The 8,206-nt window shown below is 43.0% G+C and overlaps 1 long non-coding RNA gene across 1 annotated transcript; it reads left to right on the top strand.

The window, feature by feature from the left end:
* Positions 1-4,964: 4,964 nt before the first annotated feature.
* Positions 4,965-7,691, top strand: LOC142743289 (uncharacterized). Its single transcript, XR_012881536.1, has 2 exons — positions 4,965-5,144; positions 7,600-7,691. It is a non-coding gene; the product is annotated as an uncharacterized LOC142743289 (long non-coding RNA).
* Positions 7,692-8,206: the final 515 nt, after the last annotated feature.

Genomic DNA, 8,206 nt, shown 5'->3' on the forward strand with positions numbered 1-8,206 from the left:
ACCTATCCCTAGTGGATACTGATCTCCCTAACAGCCGGGAGAACAGCCCAGCTAGTAGTCGGCGGGATGGTAATGCAGGTAAGGCAAGACAATTGATAGTTGTAGGGAATTCTATAATCAGGAAGACGGACAGAATAATTTGTCGCCAAGACCACCTCAACGCCTCAAGAATGGTTTGCTGTCTCCCTGGTGCCAGGGTTCGGCATGTAGTGGAACGGGTGGACAAATTGCTGGGAGGGGCTGGTGATGATCCAGCTGTCGTGGTCCATGTGGGTACCAACAACAGAATAAATGGTAGGTGGAGGAGCCTTAAGAATAATTTTAAAGAACTAGGCTCAACTTGAAGGGAAGGATCTCCAAGGTAGTATTCTCAGGAATACTGCCTGTGCCATGCGCATCACAGGAAAGACAGCGGGAGCTCAGGGAGTTAAATGCATGGCTTAAGTCTTGGTGTAGAGGAGAAGGCTTTGGGTTCGTAGAGCATTAGGCTGACTTTTCATTGGGGTACAAACTGTATTCTGCAGATGATTTGCACCTAAATGGAAGGGGATCCGCTGTACTGGGGGAGAGAATTGTAGCTGGGGTGGCGGAGTATTTAAACTAGGGCTGAGGAGGGAGACCAATGTAGAAAATAAGGGGATAGTTAGGTTAGAGAGGGGTCAGACTATATTGGTGGGGGGAGAAACAGACTGCGGGGAGAGGACTAGGCAACAAGATAAGGAGATCCTTTAGTTACAAAACATCAGTGAAAATAAAAATGCCTAAATAATGTCAAATGATCACATTTCTGATACTGAAAGTGAAACATTTAAAGTCAAGTTAAAGTATATTTTCACAAATGCCAGAAGTCTAGCAAGCAAAATGGTGGAGCTGGAGGCCTTGGTACTCGAAGAAAATATAGATATAGTTGGTGTTTTCTGAAACATGGCTGGACTCTTCACATGATCGGGCTGTAAATCTACAGGGTTTTACACTGTTTTGGAAAGACAGGGCGAATAGGAAAGGTGGTGGTGTATGTCTGTATGTGAGAAGCGATATGAAGGTGAGTGTGAATGAGACATTAGAGGGTGAAGATTGTGAGGAGGTTGAAACCTTGAGGGTGGAATTACAAAGGGAGGTAAACACTGAAAAAATTACTTTTGGTGTAATCTATAGACCCCCCAATATAACTGAGGAGATGGAAGTTCAGCTATATAAACAGATGGAGTGGGCTGCACAGGCTAGTACTGTAGTGATAATGGGAGATTTTAATTACTGGGATATTAATTGGTGTCATGGTTCGGCTTCAACTGCAAAGGGGAGACATTTCCTCAACCTGTTGCAGGAAAATTTTATGGGCCGGTTTGTGGAAGTCCCGACTAGAGGTGAAGCGGTTTTGGATCTTGTCATTTCTAATAATGCAGAGCTTGTTGGGAACGTCAATGTTCGTGAAAATCTCGGTAACAGTAATCATAATACAGTTCGATTTTACATATACTGTAAAAAACAAACACAGGCTGGGTGGTCAAAAACACTTAATTTTAAGAAGGCCAATTTCCCCAGGATGAGGGCTGCAATTCAGGATATAGACTGGGAAGAAATAATGGCAAATAATGGTACAAATGATAAATGGGAGATTTTCAAATCTACTTTGGGTAATTATAGTGCAAAATTTATTCCTATAGGTAACAAGTATAAACGACTAAAATTAAGCCCCACGTGGCTTACACCTTCTGTAAAAAGGGCAATACATGACAAAAAAAAAGGCATTTAAAAAATACAAATCTTAGGGTACAGCTGTAGCCTTTGTAAAATATAAAGAGCTTAATAAAATCTGTAAAAAGGTAATAAAATCAGCAACAATACAAAATGAAAGGCAGGTGGCCAAGGATAGTAAAACAAATCCCCAAAAAATCTTCAAGTATATAAATGCAAAAAAGCCAAGTTCTGAACATGTAGGACCCCTAGATAGTGGTAATGGAAGTTGGTCACAGGGGATCAAGAGAAGGCAGAGTTACTAAATGGGTTCTTCCGCTCTGTATATACAACAGAAGAAGGAGCAGCTGATGTAGCCGCTGCCAGTGCTGTTAATATATCAGTTGATATACTGAATTGGATGAATGTAGATACGGTGCAAGCTAAAATAAATAAAATAAACATACACAATGCCCTGGGACCAGATGGGTTACACCCTAGAGTTCTTATGGAGCTTAGTTCAGTTATTTCTGTCCCCCTCTTCATAATATTTAGAGATTCTCTAGTGACTGGTATAGTGCCAAGGGACAGGTGCAGGGCAAATGTGGTGCCTATTTTCAAAAAGGGCTCTAGGTCTTCCCCTGGTAATTATAGACCAGTAAGCTTAACTTCCATTGTGGGGAAAATGTTTGAGGGGCTATTAAGTGACTATATACAGGATTATGTGACAAAAAAATAGTAGTATAAGTGACAGCCAGCACGGTTTTACTAAGGCCAGAAGCTATCAAACCAACCGGATTTGTTTTTATGAAGAGGAGAGCAGAAGCCTAGGCAGAGGGGCCGCTGTGGATGTAGTGTTTTTGGACTTTGCAAAGGCATTTGACACTGTCCCTCATAGACGTCTAATGGGTAAATTAAGGACTATAGGTTTAGAAAGTATAGTTTGTAATTGGATTGAGAATTGGTTCGAGGACCGTATCCAGAGAGTTGTGGTAAATGATTCCTTCTCTGAATGGTCCCCGGTTATAAGTGGTGTACCACAGGGTTCAGTGCTGGGACCACTATTATTCAACTTTTTTATTAATGACATAATTATTAATAGCACTATTTCTATTTTTGCAGATGACACCAAGCTATGTAATATAGTTCAGACTATGGAAGATGTTCGCGAATTGCAAGCTGATTTGAACACACTAAGTGTTTGGGCGTCCAATAGGCAAACTAAGTTTAATGTAGATAAATGTAGAGTTATGAACCTGGGTACGAACAACATGCATGCATCATATGTCTTAGGGGAGCTACACTGGGGGAGTCACTTGTTGAGAAGGATCTGGGTGTACTTGTAAATCATAAACTCAATAACAGCATGCAGTGTCAATCAGCTGCTTCAAAGGCCAGCAGGATATTGTCGTGTATTAAAAGAGGCATGGACTCGCGGGACAGGGATGTAATATTACCACTTTACAAAGCATTAAAGAGGACTCATCTAGAATATGCAGTTCAGTTCTGGGCTCCAGTTCATAGAAAGGATGCCCTGGAGTTAGAAAAAATACAAAGAAGAGCAACGAAGCTAATAAGGGGCATGGAGAATTTAAGTTATGAGGAAAGATTAAAAGAAGAAAACCTATTTAGCCTTGAAAAAAGACGACTAAGGGGGGACATGATTAACTTATATAAATATATGAATGGCACATACAAAAAATATGGTGAAATCCTGTTCCATGTAAAACCCACTCCCTCCATCTGGAAAAAGAAAGGTTCAACCTGCAGAGGCGACAAGCCTTCTTTACTGTGAGAACGGTAAATTTATGGAATAGTCTACCGCAGGAGTTGGTCACAGCAGGGACATTAGATGGCTTTAAAAAAGGCTTAGATAATTTCCTAGAACAAAAAAATATTAGCTCCTATGTGTAGAAATTTTTTACTTTCCCTTTCCCATCCCTTGGTTGAAATTGATGGACATGTGTCTTTTTTCAACCGTACAAACTATGTAACTATGTAACTATGTAACCTGCTGTAATCTATTTGCAAGTATTTTGGTGAGCAATTTGTATTCCTGATCCAAGAGGGAGATGGGTCTATAGGATTGCACCAAAATGGGGTCAGTGGCCAGTTATTGGAATCAGGATGGTTCGAGAGTCATGGAAAAGGGGTATTTGGATGTTGTCTATGTATATTAAATTAAATAGGGATACAAGTGTGGGTACTATGTGGGGGTTTAATAATTTTATAGTATTCTCCTGACAGACCGTCTGGATCAAAAGTTTTGTTATTTGGGAGATATGAGATTGTTAATTCAACTTCTTGTTCAGTGATGGGCTGGGAGAAAATAGTCTGTTGATAGTTGTTTATTTTGGTAAGGTGTTGACACAATCATATATAAACAGAAGGAGATCAAGGAGCTAAATAGCCAGATATAGTAAAATTAAGTACCTTTATTAACACATAAATACACATAAAATGTTAAAAAATACAAAAGGACAAAAGGACTTTGTAGTTCCAAAACAACACAACAGGAGAGACTCCCAGAAGTAGTCCAGGGCAAGATAATCAACCAATCTAAGTACAGAGTATGAGACAAGGGCACAAATTCTAATGGTACGGATGCATAGTTAAATCCTAATGAAAAAGTGCAACCTTCACATACAAAGGACAGGGTGAAAAAGTGGAGATGAATCACCTGGAAATCAGGTCCACAGACTGAAAAAATCAGGTACTACCCCTCTATTCAAAAAATCGTCTAACCCATAATGAGTGGCCCGGGAGTGTCGATCGAATGTGCTGTTGAACCCCAACGCGCGTTTCGCGGTCTGCTTCCTCAAGGGGTGACACAATCATGACCAAGATATATTAGACCAAAATTTTAGATAAGTGTTTCAACTGACACTTACCCAGTAAATTTACCATATCCAAATCATAGGTTATATCGATATAATGGAAAGAAGAAAGAGACACTGCTTTGTATACCCAAAAATACTCCTCTGACTTTATAGATCAAAACTAGAGATGAGCGAACCGGGACAACCGAACCCGGTTTCGGTCCGAACTTCCGGTAAAGTTCGGTTCGCAGCGAATCCGAACTTCACCGGGTTCGGCCGAACCCGTTTTGACCGAACCCGGTCAAAAACATTATACAAATCGGCAGCCACTTATCTCTATCAATCACTGATAGAGAAAAGAGGCTGCTGATTAAAAATAAAATAAAAAGCATTTCATACGTACCCGGTCGTTGTCTTGTTGACGAGTCCCTCTTCTTCCTCCATTCCGACCTTTTCTGACGCGGCAGCCTGTGATTGGCTGCAGAGGCCTCTGCAGCCTGTGATTGGCTGCAGAGGCCGCGGCAGCCTGTGATTGGCTGCAGCGCTCACAAGGCTGCATCGTCATCAAGGAATGTCGGGCCGGATGTCGAGAGGGACGCGTCACCAAGGCAACGGCCAGGAGACCGGACTGGAGGAAGCAGAAAGTTCTCGGTAAGTATGAACGTCTTTTTTTTTACAGGTACTGTGATCGGTAGTCACTGTCCATGGTACTGAAACAGTTACTGCCGATCAGTTAACTCTTTCAGCACCCTGAACAGTGACTATTTAGTGTATGTGCACACACACTAATTACGTCCGTAAATGACGGACGTATTTCGGCCGCAAGTACCGGACCGAACACAGTGCAGGGAGCCGGGCTCCTAGCATCATACTTATGTACGATGCTAGGAGTCCCTGCCTCTCTGCAGGACAACTGTCCCGTACTGTAATCATGTTTTCAGTACGGGACAGTAGTTCCACGGAGAGGCAGGGACTCCTAGCATCGTACATAAATATGATGCTAGGAGCCCGGCTCCCTGCAGGGTGTTCGGTCCGGTACTTGCGGCCGAAATACGTCCGTCAATTACGGACGTAATTAGTGTGTGTGCACATACCCTTACTGACGTCGCCTAGCAACGCTGCCGTAATGACGGGTGCACACATGTAGCCACCCGTCATTACGGGGCCTCATGCACACGACCATAAAAACACCCGTTATCACGGGTCGTAATTACGACCCGAAATAGCGGGCCCATAGACTTCTGTTAGCCACGGGTACCTTCCCGTTTTCTCACGGGAAGGTGCCCGTGCCGTTAAAAAGATAGAACATGTTCTATTTTTTTATTTTACGGGCCGTGCTCGTAATTACGACTCGTAAGTACGAGCACGGCCGGCCGGCCACGGGCAGCCGGACGCTTTTGCGAACCGTGCTGTCATTATAATTATAGCAGCACGGCCCGTAAAATAGAAAAATAGAACATGTTCTATTTTTTTAACGGCACGGGCACCTTCCCGTGAGAATACGGAAAGGTACCCGTGGGTAACAGAAGTCTATGAGCCCGTTATTGCGGGTCGTAATTACGACCCGCAATAACGGGTGTTTTTACGGTCGTGTGCATGATGGGAGCACGGCTCGGAAAAACGAACGGCTGCCCGTGCTCATCTCCTGAAATAATCTGTGCTGCCTTAAACTCTGTGGACAGGTCAGGATCCTGTTTCTTTTAAATGCTGCTAGGGAACCCGCTCGATCCACTATATAAGGCTACGCTACAGTGCAGCATTTAAAAGAAACAGGATCCTGACCTGTCCACAGAGTTTAAGGCAGCACAGAGTATTTCAGGAGATGAGCGTGCAGATTCAGTGCTGTTGTGAACTCTGCTCTTACCATTACGTAGCTCTCAGTCTGTTATCTCTCCTCCACTCCTGTCCTCAAGAACACCTTCACATGATTGGCAAGTCACCACGTAATGGTAAGAGCAGAGTTCACAGCAGCACAGAGTATTTCAGGAGATGAGCGTGCGGATCTTGTGCGTGGTGGTGACTTGCCAATCATGTGAACGTGTTATAGAGGACAGGAGTGGAGGAGATGTAACAGACTGAGCTACGTAATGGTAAGAACAGAGTTCACAGCAGCACAGAGTATTTCAGGAGAGGAGCGTGCAGATTCAGTGCTGCTGTGAACTCTGCTCTTACCATTACGTAGCTCAGTCTGTTACCTCTCCTCCACTCCTGTCCTCAATAACACCTTCACGTGATTGGCAAGTCACCACCCCGCACAAGATCCGCACGCTCATCTCCTGAAATACTCTGTGCTGCTGTGAACTCTGCTCTTACCATTACGTGGTGACTTGCCAATCATGTGAAGGTGTTCTGGAGGACAGGAGTGGAGGAGAGGTAACAGACTGAGAGCTACGTAATGGTAAGAGCAGAGTTCGCAGCAGCACTGAATCTGCATGCTCATCTCCTGAAATACTCTGTGCTGCCTTAAACTCTATGGACAGGTCAGGATCCTGTTTCTTTTAAATGCTGCACTGTAGCGCAGCCGTATATAGTGGATCGAGCGGGTTCCCCAGCAGCATTTAAAAGAAACCGTGTTTGTGTATGTGTGTGTTTGTGTATATATGTGTGTTTGGGTATGTGACTTTGTCCGTTTTTGTTTTTATATGTGTGTGTGTGTGTATATGTGTTTTGTGTATATGTTTGTGTATATATGGGTGTATTTGTGTATATGTTTGTGTGTAGATGTTTGTGTGTGTTTTTGTATGTGTATATGGGTGTGTGTTTGTGTGTATATATGGGTGTGTTTGTGTATATGTGTTTGTGTATATGTGTGTTTGGGTATGTGTGTTTTTGTTTGTATATGTGTTTGTGTATATGTGTTCGTGTATGTGTGTATAACTGTGTGTGTGTGTGTTTGGATATGTGTGTTTTTGTTTGTATATGTGTGAGTTCGTGTATATGTGTGTGTTTGTCTGTTTATGTGTGTGTGTATATCTTGTTGTGTTTGTGTATATATGTGTGTGTCTGTGTATGGTTGTTTGTTTGTGTGTGCGTGTATATATGTGTGTAGGTGAGTAGAAGTATTGGTATTGTTCACATTGATAACTGTTTTTTTATGTTGTTGCAGATTTTGATGTACCGATTGGACTACATCTACGATTCGTTGGACTACTGCGTAGATCTGCGTTTTTTCAAATTTTAATAAAATGGTTAACGAGGGTTTTGTTGGGGATTTCTTATTTCAATAAAAAAGAATTGTCTTTGTGTTTTTTTTTTCAAACTTTATTAGTGCCTAGATAATGGCAGTTGGCTGATTGACAGCGTCCATTATTAAGGCGGTACTTAGTGTTAGCCGGTGCAGAGGCTAGCACTAACCACCCATTATTACCCCGGTACCCACCACCACCAGGGGTGCCGGGAAGAGCTTGGTACGATCCAGTACCCGACCATCTGTTGTGATGGTCGGGTACTGGGGCGGCCGTAGGCTGGTATTATGAGGCTGGGAAGGGCCAAAATCAGTGGACCTTCCCACCCTTGTAATGCTAGGCTGCTGCTGCTGTGTTGTATCGGGCTGGTTATAAAAATGGGGGGGACCCCCACGTCGTTTTTTTTTTGGAATTTAACAAATTTAGCAATAGACGGGTCCCCCACATTTTTAATAACCAGCCATATACAAGGCCGCAGCAGTCTGGCATTACATGGGTGGGAAGGGCCACTGGTTTTGTCCATTCCCA

Source organism: Rhinoderma darwinii, chromosome 1 (assembly GCF_050947455.1).
Source record: "Rhinoderma darwinii isolate aRhiDar2 chromosome 1, aRhiDar2.hap1, whole genome shotgun sequence".
In the NCBI taxonomy this organism is placed as follows: domain Eukaryota; kingdom Metazoa; phylum Chordata; class Amphibia; order Anura; family Rhinodermatidae; genus Rhinoderma; species Rhinoderma darwinii.